General features: G+C 48.6%; 7 non-coding genes and 1 pseudogene across 7 annotated transcripts; all 8 read right to left on the reverse strand.

Annotated features, from left to right (window-relative positions):
• Positions 1-3,933: 3,933 nt before the first annotated feature.
• On the reverse strand, positions 3,934-4,011 carry LOC141214986 (U2 spliceosomal RNA; annotated as a pseudogene).
• Positions 4,012-5,126: 1,115 nt separating this feature from the next.
• Positions 5,127-5,317, reverse strand: LOC141214564 (U2 spliceosomal RNA). The gene has a single exon (XR_012283767.1). It is a non-coding gene; the product is annotated as a U2 spliceosomal RNA (small nuclear RNA).
• Positions 5,318-6,432: 1,115 nt separating this feature from the next.
• LOC141214565 (U2 spliceosomal RNA) lies at positions 6,433-6,623 on the reverse strand. The gene has a single exon (XR_012283768.1). It is a non-coding gene; the product is annotated as a U2 spliceosomal RNA (small nuclear RNA).
• A 1,115-nt stretch (positions 6,624-7,738) lies between these two features.
• LOC141214581 (U2 spliceosomal RNA) lies at positions 7,739-7,929 on the reverse strand. The gene has a single exon (XR_012283784.1). It is a non-coding gene; the product is annotated as a U2 spliceosomal RNA (small nuclear RNA).
• Positions 7,930-9,044: 1,115 nt separating this feature from the next.
• Positions 9,045-9,235, reverse strand: LOC141214546 (U2 spliceosomal RNA). Its single transcript, XR_012283750.1, has one exon. It is a non-coding gene; the product is annotated as a U2 spliceosomal RNA (small nuclear RNA).
• A 1,115-nt stretch (positions 9,236-10,350) lies between these two features.
• Positions 10,351-10,541, reverse strand: LOC141214566 (U2 spliceosomal RNA). The gene has a single exon (XR_012283769.1). It is a non-coding gene; the product is annotated as a U2 spliceosomal RNA (small nuclear RNA).
• A 1,115-nt stretch (positions 10,542-11,656) lies between these two features.
• Positions 11,657-11,847, reverse strand: LOC141214559 (U2 spliceosomal RNA). The gene has a single exon (XR_012283762.1). It is a non-coding gene; the product is annotated as a U2 spliceosomal RNA (small nuclear RNA).
• A 1,115-nt stretch (positions 11,848-12,962) lies between these two features.
• LOC141214567 (U2 spliceosomal RNA) lies at positions 12,963-13,153 on the reverse strand. Its single transcript, XR_012283770.1, has one exon. It is a non-coding gene; the product is annotated as a U2 spliceosomal RNA (small nuclear RNA).
• Positions 13,154-13,699: the final 546 nt, after the last annotated feature.

Raw genomic sequence — 13,699 nt, forward strand, 5'->3', positions numbered from 1 at the left:
TCCATTCTGCCGGATAGCCTCTGCGAAGAGTTCTATAACACAAACAAAAAGAAGAGGTGATAGAGGGCAGCCTTGTCTGACCCCAGAGAGGACAGGGAAGGGGTCAGTCTTCCAGCCGTTCACCAACACCGAGCTGTGGATATCAAAATACATCAGACGGACATACGAACAAAACATGTTACCCAAACCTAACCGGTGCAGAGCTCGGCCCATGAACTCGTGGGAAACCCGGTCGAAGGCCTTCTCCTGATCCAAGGAGACCTGGGCCGCGTGTGCGCGGCGGACCTTGATGTACTCGACCGTGTCCCGCACGAGAGCGAGGCTGTCTGCGATGCGACGTCCAGGGATGCCGCAGGTCTGGTCCGGGTGGATGATCCGTCCGATGACCGTCTTAAGTCGTGTCGCCATCGTCTTGGCCAGGATCTTGTAGTCCACGTTGAGCAGAGTGATGGGACGCCAATTCCTCAGGTCGCACCTCTCTCCCTTCCGCTTGTACAGGATCGTGACCATTCCTTCCCTCAAAGATGGAGGCATTCTACCCTCCACCACCATCTCCTCGTACAGGTCCAACAGGTCCGGACAGATGAGGTCTCCCAGCGCTACATAGAGCTCCGCTGGAAGACCATCACTGCCCGGGGTCCTGCCGGTCCTAAAGGATTTAGCGGCAGAGAGCAATTCGCCCACCATCAGAGGTTTGTCCAAGGCTGCCGTGCCTGCAGGATCAAGATGGTTAGTGATACCTGACAGGAACTTATCAGCAGCGTCGGGGTCGGTAGTCTTGTGGGAGTAGAGTTCGCTGTAGAAGTCGCTGACGACCCTCATCACGTCCTCCTTCCCACGTCGCATGTTTCTGCTCTCGTCTCGCAGCTCGTTCAGGGGCGTGTGACCGGCATGAAGTTTCCTGAAAAAGAATGAGTTACATTTCTCACCCTTCTCCAGATTCTCCACTTTGGAACGGAAGATGATTCGCTTGGACTCCTCCTCAAAGTGCCTTTTCAGGCTCTTCTTGGTCTCCTCCAGCTCCTCCCTCACGTCCCAGCCGCAGTGAAGAAGGTCCTGCAGCGACCGCAGCTCGCGCTGCAGCCCTCTGAAGTCCCTCCTCTTCTCACACTCCTGTTGTCGACCCTTGGCCTGAAAGAAACAGCGAAACTCAAGTTTAACATATTCCCACCAATCAGAGACTGTTTGGAAGCTACCCTTGTAGGACTGCCACATTGCGTAGGCTGCTCTCAGCTCCTCCACGACTTCATCCTGAGCCAGCAGAGCACAATTCAGCTTCCAGGAGCCGGGGCCGGACGGAAAACCGTCGCCGAGGACACCTTGTAAGTGAATGGCTCTGTGGTCGGAGAAGAAGCAGGAGACCATCGAGTGCCTATTCTGCCTGACTGCCCGAGAGGTGAACACAAAGTCAATCCTGGAGCGGAGTGAGCCATCGGGTCGGCTCCACGAATAGTTCGTGGAGCCTCTCCCCATGGAGCCCACCACGTCCTGAAGAGAGGCCTCGGTTACCATCTCGATGAGCAGCTTGGACGTGATGTCCAACTTGGCAGATGTGCCAGAACTACGACCGTCCTCCTCGATGGGGCAGTTGAAATCCCCGGCCATCACTAAGGTCCTGGTGGTGGCAAGCTGAAGCCGCAGGGTCTGGAAAAGCTCCAAACGCTCATTCTTCAGTGGGGACGCATACACGTTGATGAACCTGACAGGTTCTCCCGCCCAGTTGCCATCTACAACAAGAGCCCTGCCGCAGATGAGCTCCTGGACGGACTCAAGCGTGAATGCGCCCCCCCTGATCAGAATTGCGACCCCCGCAGACTTGCAGTCACCCCCACCGGACCAGTAGGATGGACCGTGGGACCACTCCCTGGCCAGATGTTTGAAGGACCTAGAGGAGGGAAGGGAACATTCCTGCAACATATAAACATCACACAACTGGGAAGTAAGGAAGGCATAAATAGTCTGACGTCTGAACTTGTCCTTGATGCTCCTGACATTAATGGAAAATAAGTTAATATTAGCCATCATGTAGGGAAAAAAGAAAAAGTTAGCGCAGGCAATACACCTTAGTTACCACTCCGGTCGGGTGGTCCCTCGTCGGTGTTGACTGCTGGTGACGGGATCACCAGCAGGCCCTCTTCCTCCATCTGGTCAAGCAGCGCGGCCTCAATCTCGGCGACCACCAGTTCCTCCTCTTCTGGCTCGGCCACCAGGGTCTCAACCATGTGCTCCATCTCTTCTGGCTCAGGGAGGGTATCCTCCTTTTCGCCTACGAAATCCAGAATCTTCTTTTTGGAGGATTCAGTAGCAGGGCTGTCCTCCACCTTCCTCTTTCCCCGGGTTGGAACTGGGGAGACAAGAAGGGGAAAATCCTCCTCGGAATAGATAGCGGCGGGTGGAGGAAAGGTTAATTCCACCGCTACCATGGTCTGGGGAGGGAGAGTGGCTGCCGGGGCAGGGGAAAGGACACCTGCTGAGGAGTAGGGGAAGGAGGAAGAGGAAGTGGAATCCTCAGCAGGGGTGGCCGGGGTGGGGGGGGATTGGACGGGGGTGGCAGGGGGAGGGATCGAGAGAGGGGTGACAGAACTCTTACCCTCCTTTGACTTTTTCTTCTGCTTCGGAGCTGCTGGGACCGTCGCTGGGGCTTTGGCCACCGACTCCTTGACCGCTTTGGCCTTGGTCGTCTCGGCCTTGGCCGCTGGGGCCTTGGTCGTCGCGTCCTTGACCTTCACAGGCCTGGTCGTCGGGGCCTTGTCCTCCGTAGCTGGGGTCGTCGCAACCACCGATGCCCAGGATCTCTCACGCCTGGGGCAATCCTTGTACAGATGAGCCGCCAGCCCACACAGGGTGCAGGACGTCTTCTTCGGGCAGTCCTTCGAGCTGTGTCCCGTCACTCGACAAATCCTGCAGGCATCCTCCTTGCAGTCCTTCATCTCGTGGCCGTTCTTGCCGCATCTCCTGCAGTTCCGCGGCATGTCCGGGTAATAGATGAGGCCGTAGGAGTTGCCCAGGGAGAATGTCGGGGGCAGGTGCCGAAGTCCGTCTGAGTACGCCAGGTCCCTGTGAAGTCTAACGGTCACCGACCACTTACCTGTCCAGAAGCCGAGTCCATTCAGGATGTGAGAGGGTTCCTTCACAACCAAACAGAAGCGTCTCAGGAAGGTACAGATGTCTTGGCCTGGGGTGTGCGGGTTGCGCATGGAGACCGTGATCCTCCTTTCATCCCTCTGGATAGGGCAGCTACCTGTAAAGGCAGAGAAAGAATTATCCGGTCCTTTTGCGCTTACCATTTCCCAGAACCTCCTGCAGGTGTTCACAGTGGCGAAGGTGACGAAGAAGATCCCCGTCAAGAAGGTCTGGATGCTGAGGGTGTCCGACCTGGAGAAGCCTCGATCCAGCAGCATCTTCTGGCAGAACACGTCCGAGGACATGTCCGGCACCCTCCCATCCACTTCCTTCAGCTTCAGGGCCACCGTCTGCCGCATCCATGGCTCCAGGGCTGGAGCTTCGTGGCGGGGCTTCTGGGGTCCCTTCTGCTGGCCAGTCGTGGAGGCAGAGTCCTTGGGGTCAGAATCGGCTCCTGGCTGGGCCCTCCTGGCTGTCCCCAGCTCCAGGCTCTTCTTTTCGGCCTTCCTCGCAGCGCTTGCCATGGCTTTCCTCCTGCAGTTACTTCTTGGAGCTGGATCTGGAACTCTTCCCGGAATGGGTGGAGCTATGCAGATTCTTCTCCCGTCGTGTTCTGGACAAATTCCCCGAAAGGTCTTTGTCTCGATGATTTTCTTCCTCGAAGATTCCACAGGACAGCCCGATTCTTCTCCGAGTCTTCGTCTTCTTCTGGATTCTTTAGAGCTTCTTCCTCCCACCGATATCCGCCTTCGTTCTCTGATGTCAGCTGGGCTCCGAAGCTCTTCTCCTTCCGAGTTCGATCGCAATCGTCAAGTGTAGATCGTAGCTCTTGTGTTCTTAAAAGAACAGATACTACACTTGATCTTAGCCAAAAGGCCGAGAAGCGATAACCAGAATTGGTTTCAAACTACGGAGCCACCCAAGGATCCTGAAAAGTCCATTTGTGGAGATGAGCTCCTGGACTCCCGTTAAGAAGACATGTTGTCAACCTCTAGATCCCTTACATGCCTGCACTTTTCGGCTTGCTGCTGCTGCAATCCACGCGTTTTAGATCTGCATAACTCCACCTCTTTAAACACAGCACCTTCACCCCCTGCTGTTCCCACCCGCCTCAACACCGTTGGAAGGGAGGAGAACCAATTAAGGCGGGGGGTGGGGTGGAACGAGCAGCTGTCTACCCTTAGCAGGAGGGCTCCTGATTACATACCTCTCCTGCTGCTGCTGCTGCTGGCTGTCCAGCAGCAGACTGAAGGTGGCTGCTGCTGTGCACAGGTATATAAAGGCTCAGAGCCTATTATGACACGCGCAGCCAGCGTTCCATTGCCACATTCCATCTACTGCAGGCAGGATACCTGGCTGGCTGAATGTCGCTGAGAAGCTCACAGAGACCGCCATAAGCAACAGTTTAACAGAATGCCACAGACTAATCAACCAAACTTTTTGGGTTGGGTTCTCTTTTATAGTCTGCAGGCATTAAATGAAAGAAGTCAGTGTTCCAGCAGAAGGAGACAACGTTTCAGAAAAGGCATTGTAGCAAACCAAAAAAGAAATTTTAAGCGCAGCAGAGTAACCAGCGCACATACCTGTTAGCTCAGGTGAGTTTAAAAGGCTGCTGTTGATAACAAGGGCATTTGCTAAATAGATGGTGTGTGTGCAACAATATACTGAAAGGTCAATTATATTGTGCAGCTTATCTCACCACCTGTAGTTATTTAGGTGAAAGCTCCAAAATGCTTGCCTAATATGTCTGTTTATCCAAAAGGAAGTAAAAAGGGAGAGCTAGAAAGATAGCATTGCATCACATTACATGGCAATGCAATGCACAGTTGCTGAAGTTGAACCAAAATGAGCTTGTAATCTGGCTTCTGCAACTTTGAACATGAAAAATCCAATGAGGAGAAGAAAAGCAAAGCCAAAGAGTCCATCCCAAAATCCGACAAACAAGCAAAATGAACAAAAAACATTGAATTCAATTCTTTCTGATTTTAGAAACTGCATTAAAGAAGGGGTGCACCGGTCCTGGAGATACTGCAATACCAGGTCAATGCGTGGAGTGGACAGAGCAAGCTCTTTTTCCATCTCCCTGTTCTAAAAATCCATTTAATATATGGTCCCCAGATAGGGGACGTATCAGATATTAAACTGATAAGAACAGATACTACACTTGATCTTAGCCAAAAGGCCGAGAAGCGATAACCAGAATTGGTTTCAAACTACGGAGCCACCCAAGGATCCTGAAAAGTCCATTTGTGGAGATGAGCTCCTGGACTCCCGTTAAGAAGACATGTTGTCAACCTCTAGATCCCTTACATGCCTGCACTTTTCGGCTTGCTGCTGCTGCAATCCACGCGTTTTAGATCTGCATAACTCCACCTCTTTAAACACAGCACCTTCACCCCCTGCTGTTCCCACCCGCCTCAACACCGTTGGAAGGGAGGAGAACCAATTAAGGCGGGGGGTGGGGTGGAACGAGCAGCTGTCTACCCTTAGCAGGAGGGCTCCTGATTACATACCTCTCCTGCTGCTGCTGCTGCTGGCTGTCCAGCAGCAGACTGAAGGTGGCTGCTGCTGTGCACAGGTATATAAAGGCTCAGAGCCTATTATGACACGCGCAGCCAGCGTTCCATTGCCACATTCCATCTACTGCAGGCAGGATACCTGGCTGGCTGAATGTCGCTGAGAAGCTCACAGAGACCGCCATAAGCAACAGTTTAACAGAATGCCACAGACTAATCAACCAAACTTTTTGGGTTGGGTTCTCTTTTATAGTCTGCAGGCATTAAATGAAAGAAGTCAGTGTTCCAGCAGAAGGAGACAACGTTTCAGAAAAGGCATTGTAGCAAACCAAAAAAGAAATTTTAAGCGCAGCAGAGTAACCAGCGCACATACCTGTTAGCTCAGGTGAGTTTAAAAGGCTGCTGTTGATAACAAGGGCATTTGCTAAATAGATGGTGTGTGTGCAACAATATACTGAAAGGTCAATTATATTGTGCAGCTTATCTCACCACCTGTAGTTATTTAGGTGAAAGCTCCAAAATGCTTGCCTAATATGTCTGTTTATCCAAAAGGAAGTAAAAAGGGAGAGCTAGAAAGATAGCATTGCATCACATTACATGGCAATGCAATGCACAGTTGCTGATGTTGAACCAAAATGAGCTTGTAATCTGGCTTCTGCAACTTTGAACATGAAAAATCCAATGAGGAGAAGAAAAGCAAAGCCAAAGAGTCCATCCCAAAATCCGACAAACAAGCAAAATGAACAAAAAACATTGAATTCAATTCTTTCTGATTTTAGAAACTGCATTAAAGAAGGGGTGCACCGGTCCTGGAGATACTGCAATACCAGGTCAATGCGTGGAGTGGACAGAGCAAGCTCTTTTTCCATCTCCCTGTTCTAAAAATCCATTTAATATATGGTCCCCAGATAGGGGACGTATCAGATATTAAACTGATAAGAACAGATACTACACTTGATCTTAGCCAAAAGGCCGAGAAGCGATAACCAGAATTGGTTTCAAACTACGGAGCCACCCAAGGATCCTGAAAAGTCCATTTGTGGAGATGAGCTCCTGGACTCCCGTTAAGAAGACATGTTGTCAACCTCTAGATCCCTTACATGCCTGCACTTTTCGGCTTGCTGCTGCTGCAATCCACGCGTTTTAGATCTGCATAACTCCACCTCTTTAAACACAGCACCTTCACCCCCTGCTGTTCCCACCCGCCTCAACACCGTTGGAAGGGAGGAGAACCAATTAAGGCGGGGGGTGGGGTGGAACGAGCAGCTGTCTACCCTTAGCAGGAGGGCTCCTGATTACATACCTCTCCTGCTGCTGCTGCTGCTGGCTGTCCAGCAACAGACTGAAGGTGGCTGCTGCTGTGCACAGGTATATAAAGGCTCAGAGCCTATTATGACACGCGCAGCCAGCGTTCCATTGCCACATTCCATCTACTGCAGGCAGGATACCTGGCTGGCTGAATGTCGCTGAGAAGCTCACAGAGACCGCCATAAGCAACAGTTTAACAGAATGCCACAGACTAATCAACCAAACTTTTTGGGTTGGGTTCTCTTTTATAGTCTGCAGGCATTAAATGAAAGAAGTCAGTGTTCCAGCAGAAGGAGACAACGTTTCAGAAAAGGCATTGTAGCAAACCAAAAAAGAAATTTTAAGCGCAGCAGAGTAACCAGCGCACATACCTGTTAGCTCAGGTGAGTTTAAAAGGCTGCTGTTGATAACAAGGGCATTTGCTAAATAGATGGTGTGTGTGCAACAATATACTGAAAGGTCAATTATATTGTGCAGCTTATCTCACCACCTGTAGTTATTTAGGTGAAAGCTCCAAAATGCTTGCCTAATATGTCTGTTTATCCAAAAGGAAGTAAAAAGGGAGAGCTAGAAAGATAGCATTGCATCACATTACATGGCAATGCAATGCACAGTTGCTGATGTTGAACCAAAATGAGCTTGTAATCTGGCTTCTGCAACTTTGAACATGAAAAATCCAATGAGGAGAAGAAAAGCAAAGCCAAAGAGTCCATCCCAAAATCCGACAAACAAGCAAAATGAACAAAAAACATTGAATTCAATTCTTTCTGATTTTAGAAACTGCATTAAAGAAGGGGTGCACCGGTCCTGGAGATACTGCAATACCAGGTCAATGCGTGGAGTGGACAGAGCAAGCTCTTTATCCATCTCCCTGTTCTAAAAATCCATTTAATATATGGTCCCCAGATAGGGGACGTATCAGATATTAAACTGATAAGAACAGATACTACACTTGATCTTAGCCAAAAGGCCGAGAAGCGATAACCAGAATTGGTTTCAAACTACGGAGCCACCCAAGGATCCTGAAAAGTCCATTTGTGGAGATGAGCTCCTGGACTCCCGTTAAGAAGACATGTTGTCAACCTCTAGATCCCTTACATGCCTGCACTTTTCGGCTTGCTGCTGCTGCAATCCACGCGTTTTAGATCTGCATAACTCCACCTCTTTAAACACAGCACCTTCACCCCCTGCTGTTCCCACCCGCCTCAACACCGTTGGAAGGGAGGAGAACCAATTAAGGCGGGGGGTGGGGTGGAACGAGCAGCTGTCTACCCTTAGCAGGAGGGCTCCTGATTACATACCTCTCCTGCTGCTGCAGCTGCTGGCTGTCCAGAAACAGACTGAAGGTGGCTGCTGCTGTGCACAGGTATATAAAGGCTCAGAGCCTATTATGACACGCGCAGCCAGCGTTCCATTGCCACATTCCATCTACTGCAGGCAGGATACCTGGCTGGCTGAATGTCGCTGAGAAGCTCACAGAGACCGCCATAAGCAACAGTTTAACAGAATGCCACAGACTAATCAACCAAACTTTTTGGGTTGGGTTCTCTTTTATAGTCTGCAGGCATTAAATGAAAGAAGTCAGTGTTCCAGCAGAAGGAGACAACGTTTCAGAAAAGGCATTGTAGCAAACCAAAAAAGAAATTTTAAGCGCAGCAGAGTAACCAGCGCACATACCTGTTAGCTCAGGTGAGTTTAAAAGGCTGCTGTTGATAACAAGGGCATTTGCTAAATAGATGGTGTGTGTGCAACAATATACTGAAAGGTCAATTATATTGTGCAGCTTATCTCACCACCTGTAGTTATTTAGGTGAAAGCTCCAAAATGCTTGCCTAATATGTCTGTTTATCCAAAAGGAAGTAAAAAGGGAGAGCTAGAAAGATAGCATTGCATCACATTACATGGCAATGCAATGCACAGTTGCTGAAGTTGAACCAAAATGAGCTTGTAATCTGGCTTCTGCAACTTTGAACATGAAAAATCCAATGAGGAGAAGAAAAGCAAAGCCAAAGAGTCCATCCCAAAATCCGACAAACAAGCAAAATGAACAAAAAACATTGAATTCAATTCTTTCTGATTTTAGAAACTGCATTAAAGAAGGGGTGCACCGGTCCTGGAGATACTGCAATTCCAGGTCAATGCGTGGAGTGGACAGAGCAAGCTCTTTTACCATCTCCCTGTTCTAAAAATCCATTTAATATATGGTCCCCAGATAGGGGACGTATCAGATATTAAACTGATAAGAACAGATACTACACTTGATCTTAGCCAAAAGGCCGAGAAGCGATAACCAGAATTGGTTTCAAACTACGGAGCCACCCAAGGATCCTGAAAAGTCCATTTGTGGAGATGAGCTCCTGGACTCCCGTTAAGAAGACATGTTGTCAACCTCTAGATCCCTTACATGCCTGCACTTTTCGGCTTGCTGCTGCTGCAATCCACGCGTTTTAGATCTGCATAACTCCACCTCTTTAAACACAGCACCTTCACCCCCTGCTGTTCCCACCCGCCTCAACACCGTTGGAAGGGAGGAGAACCAATTAAGGCGGGGGGTGGGGTGGAACGAGCAGCTGTCTACCCTTAGCAGGAGGGCTCCTGATTACATACCTCTCCTGCTGCTGCTGCTGCTGGCTGTCCAGCAGCAGACTGAAGGTGGCTGCTGCTGTGCACAGGTATATAAAGGCTCAGAGCCTATTATGACACGCGCAGCCAGCGTTCCATTGCCACATTCCATCTACTGCAGGCAGGATACCTGGCTGGCTGAATGTCGCTGAGAAGCTCACAGAGACCGCCATAAGCAACAGTTTAACAGAATGCCACAGACTAATCAACCAAACTTTTTGGGTTGGGTTCTCTTTTATAGTCTGCAGGCATTAAATGAAAGAAGTCAGTGTTCCAGCAGAAGGAGACAACGTTTCAGAAAAGGCATTGTAGCAAACCAAAAAAGAAATTTTAAGCGCAGCAGAGTAACCAGCGCACATACCTGTTAGCTCAGGTGAGTTTAAAAGGCTGCTGTTGATAACAAGGGCATTTGCTAAATAGATGGTGTGTGTGCAACAATATACTGAAAGGTCAATTATATTGTGCAGCTTATCTCACCACCTGTAGTTATTTAGGTGAAAGCTCCAAAATGCTTGCCTAATATGTCTGTTTATCCAAAAGGAAGTAAAAAGGGAGAGCTAAAGAGATAGCATTGCATCATATTACATGGCAATGCAATGCACAGTTGCTGAAGTTGAACCAAAATGAGCTTGTAATCTGGCTTCTGCAACTTTGAACATGAAAAATCCAATGAGGAGAAGAAAAGCAAAGCCAAAGAGTCCATCCCAAAATCCGACAAACAAGCAAAATGAACAAAAAACATTGAATTCAATTCTTTCTGATTTTAGAAACTGCATTAAAGAAGGGGTGCACCGGTCCTGGAGATACTGCAATACCAGGTCAATGCGTGGAGTGGACAGAGCAAGCTCTTTTTCCATCTCCCTGTTCTAAAAATCCATTTAATATATGGTCCCCAGATAGGGGACGTATCAGATATTAAACTGATAAGAACAGATACTACACTTGATCTTAGCCAAAAGGCCGAGAAGCGATAACCAGAATTGGTTTCAAACTACGGAGCCACCCAAGGATCCTGAAAAGTCCATTTGTGGAGATGAGCTCCTGGACTCCCGTTAAGAAGACATGTTGTCAACCTCTAGATCCCTTACATGCCTGCACTTTTCGGCTTGCTGCTGCTGCAATCCACGCGTTTTAGATCTGCATAACTCCACCTCTTTAAACACAGCACCTTCACCCCCTGCTGTTCCCACCCGCCTCAACACCGTTGGAAGGGAGGAGAACCAATTAAGGCGGGGGGTGGGGTGGAACGAGCAGCTGTCTACCCTTAGCAGGAGGGCTCCTGATTACATACCTCTCCTGCTGCTGCTGCTGCTGGCTGTCCAGAAACAGACTGAAGGTGGCTGCTGCTGTGCACAGGTATATAAAGGCTCAGAGCCTATTATGACACGCGCAGCCAGCGTTCCATTGCCACATTCCATCTACTGCAGGCAGGATACCTGGCTGGCTGAATGTCGCTGAGAAGCTCACAGAGACCGCCATAAGCAACAGTTTAACAGAATGCCACAGACTAATCAACCAAACTTTTTGGGTTGGGTTCTCTTTTATAGTCTGCAGGCATTAAATGAAAGAAGTCAGTGTTCCAGCAGAAGGAGACAACGTTTCAGAAAAGGCATTGTAGCAAACCAAAAAAGAAATTTTAAGCGCAGCAGAGTAACCAGCGCACATACCTGTTAGCTCAGGTGAGTTTAAAAGGCTGCTGTTGATAACAAGGGCATTTGCTAAATAGATGGTGTGTGTGCAACAATATACTGAAAGGTCAATTATATTGTGCAGCTTATCTCACCACCTGTAGTTATTTAGGTGAAAGCTCCAAAATGCTTGCCTAATATGTCTGTTTATCCAAAAGGAAGTAAAAAGGGAGAGCTAGAAAGATAGCATTGCATCACATTACATGGCAATGCAATGCACAGTTGCTGAAGTTGAACCAAAATGAGCTTGTAATCTGGCTTCTGCAACTTTGAACATGAAAAATCCAATGAGGAGAAGAAAAGCAAAGCCAAAGAGTCCATCCCAAAATCCGACAAACAAGCAAAATGAACAAAAAACATTGAATTCAATTCTTTCTGATTTTAGAAACTGCATTAAAGAAGGGGTGCACCGGTCCTGGAGATACTGCAATTCCAGGTCAATGCGTGGAGTGGACAGAGCAAGCTCTTTTACCATCTCCCTGTTCTAAAAATCCATTTAATATATGGTCCCCAGATAGGGGACGTATCAGATATTAAACTGATAAGAACAGATACTACACTTGATCTTAGCCAAAAGGCCGAGAAGCGATAACCAGAATTGGTTTCAAACTACGGAGCCACCCAAGGATCCTGAAAAGTCCATTTGTGGAGATGAGCTCCTGGACTCCCGTTAAGAAGACATGTTGTCAACCTCTAGATCCCTTACATGCCTGCACTTTTCGGCTTGCTGCTGCTGCAATCCACGCGTTTTAGATCTGCATAACTCCACCTCTTTAAACACAGCACCTTCACCCCCTGCTGTTCCCACCCGCCTCAACACCGTTGGAAGGGAGGAGAACCAATTAAGGCGGGGGGTGGGGTGGAACGAGCAGCTGTCTACCCTTAGCAGGAGGGCTCCTGATTACATACCTCTCCTGCTGCTGCTGCTGCTGGCTGTCCAGCAGCAGACTGAAGGTGGCTGCTGCTGTGCACAGGTATATAAAGGCTCAGAGCCTATTATGACACGCGCAGCCAGCGTTCCATTGCCACATTCCATCTACTGCAGGCAGGATACCTGGCTGGCTGAATGTCGCTGAGAAGCTCACAGAGACCGCCATAAGCAACAGTTTAACAGAATGCCACAGACTAATCAACCAAACTTTTTGGGTTGGGTTCTCTTTTATAGTCTGCAGGCATTAAATGAAAGAAGTCAGTGTTCCAGCAGAAGGAGACAACGTTTCAGAAAAGGCATTGTAGCAAACCAAAAAAGAAATTTTAAGCGCAGCAGAGTAACCAGCGCACATACCTGTTAGCTCAGGTGAGTTTAAAAGGCTGCTGTTGATAACAAGGGCATTTGCTAAATAGATGGTGTGTGTGCAACAATATACTGAAAGGTCAATTATATTGTGCAGCTTATCTCACCACCTGTAGTTATTTAGGTGAAAGCTCCAAAATGCTTGCCTAATATGTCTGTTTATCCAAAAGGAAGTAAAAAGGGAGAGCTAAAGAGATAGCATTGCATCATATTACATGGCAATGCAATGCACAGTTGCTGAAGTTGAACCAAAATGAGCTTGTAATCTGGCTTCTGCAACTTTGAACATGAAAAATCCAATGAGGAGAAGAAAAGCAAAGCCAAAGAGTCCATCCCAAAATCCGACAAACAAGCAAAATGAACAAAAAACATTGAATTCAATTCTTTCTGATTTTAGAAACTGCATTAAAGAAGGGGTGCACCGGTCCTGGAGATACTGCAATACCAGGTCAATGCGTGGAGTGGACAGAGCAAGCTCTTTTTCCATCTCCCTGTTCTAAAAATCCATTTAATATATGGTCCCCAGATAGGGGACGTATCAGATATTAAACTGATAAGAACAGATACTACACTTGATCTTAGCCAAAAGGCCGAGAAGCGATAACCAGAATTGGTTTCAAACTACGGAGCCACCCAAGGATCCTGAAAAGTCCATTTGTGGAGATGAGCTCCTGGACTCCCGTTAAGAAGACATGTTGTCAACCTCTAGATCCCTTACATGCCTGCACTTTTCGGCTTGCTGCTGCTGCAATCCACGCGTTTTAGATCTGCATAACTCCACCTCTTTAAACACAGCACCTTCACCCCCTGCTGTTCCCACCCGCCTCAACACCGTTGGAAGGGAGGAGAACCAATTAAGGCGGGGGGTGGGGTGGAACGAGCAGCTGTCTACCCTTAGCAGGAGGGCTCCTGATTACATACCTCTCCTGCTGCTGCTGCTGCTGGCTGTCCAGCAGCAGACTGAAGGTGGCTGCTGCTGTGCACAGGTATATAAAGGCTCAGAGCCTATTATGACACGCGCAGCCAGCGTTCCATTGCCACATTCCATCTACTGCAGGCAGGATACCTGGCTGGCTGAATGTCGCTGAGAAGCTCACAGAGACCGCCATAAGCAACAGTTTAACAGAATGCCACAGACTAATCAACCA

This window comes from Phyllobates terribilis, unplaced genomic scaffold, assembly GCF_046119375.1.
Source record: "Phyllobates terribilis strain yellow unplaced genomic scaffold, ASM4611937v1 Scaffold_223__1_contigs__length_3252167, whole genome shotgun sequence".
Classification (NCBI taxonomy): Eukaryota; Metazoa; Chordata; class Amphibia; order Anura; family Dendrobatidae; genus Phyllobates; species Phyllobates terribilis.